The sequence below is a fragment of the Mus pahari genome, chromosome 2 (genome assembly GCF_900095145.1).
Source record: "Mus pahari chromosome 2, PAHARI_EIJ_v1.1, whole genome shotgun sequence".
Lineage (NCBI taxonomy): Eukaryota > Metazoa > Chordata > Mammalia > Rodentia > Muridae > Mus > Mus pahari.
Genome location: NC_034591.1, coordinates 153,181,692 through 153,184,696, shown reverse-complemented (window position 1 = coordinate 153,184,696; position 3,005 = coordinate 153,181,692).

Here is a 3,005-nt window from a genome sequence, read left to right as displayed (position 1 = left end):
AGAAAGAAAGAAAGAAAGAAAGAAAGAAAGAAAGAAGAAAGAAAAGAGACTCTGCTATGCTGAATGTAATCTGTCATATAGAAAAATATACCTAATTACATATTTTAGGAGACAGACTGAAATTGTGTTATCAGGGGTCAGAAAAGCTTTCACAGAGAAGGTTGTGACTGAAGAAAAGACCAGGGCAGATGCTGGAGGGAGCCAGGCTGCTGAGACCAGAAATCATCAGGGCTGGAAAACAGGCTCTCCTCAGCCACCTGTGCACTTGTGATGAGCTTTGAGAATCAGAGCAAGAAAAGGGAAAGAAGTGGATAAATGCACTGTTATAAATAATAAAGTAAAAGAATATTGTCCTTTCATTTGTCATTTTTTAATTTTATTTTGTTATTAAATTATTTCTTTAGTTTAATAATTAGTACAATAATCTTTGGCTTCCTGTTCTACTAACATAAGTACATGAGACTACATATTTTATTTAAAATGCATAGTTTCTATATTACATGCATTAAATATTTCATTTTAATTATTTGGCTTAATATTGCAATATTCTCATGTTCATTTTAATTGTATCTTTTGTCCATAGATTGGTTGGCTAGAAATATATATTTTGAAACAACTTATAGTCCAAAAGAAAATAATGGTGAGAACCCAAAAAAGGCAAATGGTTGGAAATTGTTGGAAAATTTTTTAGCAAGAATAATCTCAAATTTATGCAACCAATGAAAGCAAAATTTAAAACAAAATCGACATCACAATGTGCTCAAATATTTCAGATTTTTAGTATTACTGAATGTTGTGTAACTATCAGGCACTTTAAAGGTAGCTGTTGAGGAACTAAGAAACAAAATCTAAACTTTATTTAACGCACACAGGGATGAACATAACTACCCATATGTGGTTGGTAGATTTTATGGAACATCATGCCTCAAAGGACAGATGAGGATGAAGCCTGAGACAATACATTACATATAATCTATTAAAAGATAATGAGATGTAAAGGAGACTAAGAAATCCCCAAGTACCAACAACCATAGGATGTGACTTCACTGACTCAAGGGAGTGTATTGGTTTAAGGGAAACAAAGAGTTGAAGAGTATAAAGTGCTGTTGACACCTTTCCCTGTTTGCAAGCAATGATAGCATCTATACATGTTACTCATGTAGTGTTAAGTTAGCAAGAACAGTTTAACTAGGAAATGTATAGAAACAACCCTTGTGCTCTGCCTCTCTCCCCAGATCAGTTGTAAATTTGAGCAAAATAGTGCTCATGATCATTCCACTAGGATGATAGCTGCAAGAGAGTCTGGCAAGGTACTTTAAATTGCTCACAGTTGTATTGCAAATAAGGAAAAAGTTTAGTTACATGTTTGTTACTGAACTCTAGCTTGATCCTATTTAGTTAGAAAATACAGGAAATATGAGATTATATAATTTTAAATATTGTTTGTTCATGTCTTGAATGTGGTAAATTTTGCAAATATTTTGGATGTTAACAGAAATTTATTATACATATTATGTGGATTCTACTTTGAAAGATGGATGTGGTCATAGATAGTTGCAATCTCATAAACTCAGAGGTAGAGGCCTATATGGGGGTTTCAGCTGAACTTTTGTCTGAGCACTGTATACATGTTTGATACATGTAGAAGTCAGAATAGACATCATGTGTCCTGGAACTGGAGTAATGGATAGCTGTGCTGGGAACCTAATCCAGGTCTTCCAAGAGCATCCAGTGTTCTTAATTGCTGTGTTGTCTCTCTATCCCTTCTGCCCCATCTTTCTAGCCCTAATTTTAAAGCCATTCACTATGGACATCAGATAGACCAGTCATATATACCATCTCTCCCCCACAATTTAATTTGTTCTTTAACTAGCAGGTTTAGTTAATTTTATTAATTGTTATTGTTAATATATTTCAGATTACTCCTAACCTTTAATTTGATGTTTATATTTGCCTTATTTACTTTCCAATTTGATATTTTAGTTGTTACATTTAATTCCAACTTAAAATTTTATACTATTGATTAACTCTATGGTCAATTAATTTATGATTTGTTGAATTGGGGATTCATTTTTATGAAACCTTAATTAACTTAATGTTTAAGATTGATAATTAAGAAGTAAATGACTGGAGATAAAAATCAAGAATCAAAATATCCCCTCTGTGAGAGGTGAGAAAAACTCTATAAAACAGTAAGGGAATTGACAAAAGATCATTTTTCAAAAGAATTACTTTTACTTTTGTTAAGTGTCTGTATGAAATATGTCATCTGTGTCCTGTTGCCTACAAAGGCCACAAGGGGGTGGCAGCTCCAGTTAAAGGCTATTTATTGTGAGGTACCTGACTTGGATACTGGAAACAGATCTCTGGTCCTCTTAAAAAGCAGCAAGGGTTAACTGCTGAGCCACCACTCTAGCCCCAAAGAAAGAAAAGTCTTTACAAAGTGTTAATGACACACTGTTGACATCAGGTAACAGAGAAGCTCTTATCTCTGGAATGATTTAAGCAGTGTGCACTTATGGCAAAGAAAGCTGGAATCAGTATATATAGAGGGCACCATAAAATGTCCCTTTAGCTCTTTGGCTACCTGAACATAAGGTAAGATTTCTTTTTACAGAATGAAATGGGACCCTGTCCCTGCCTGCCCTTTCTTTTTATTTGGAACTCACACTGTGAAGCCCTGCACATGTTGAGAGGCAAGCATAAAGGAACTGTGTTGGTGGTTCAATACCTTTGTAGCCATGTAACTTTCCTAAGATTCTTGCTTGCTGTGTCCCTGAAAGCATCCGCCAGTTTGGGGCTCTGCATGGTATCTTCACTCTGCATTGCTTCTGGTTAGGGTGTATTTGATTGACAGTCTTATCAAGTCTTGTCTAACCTTTCCCAGAATGATACTCTTTCCTTCTTTCCATGTTTTTATTTAGTATTCTAAATCAAACATTCTTTTTTTTTCTTTTCCCTCACAGCGAACTTATTTTGAATTTCTTCACATATATACATATGTG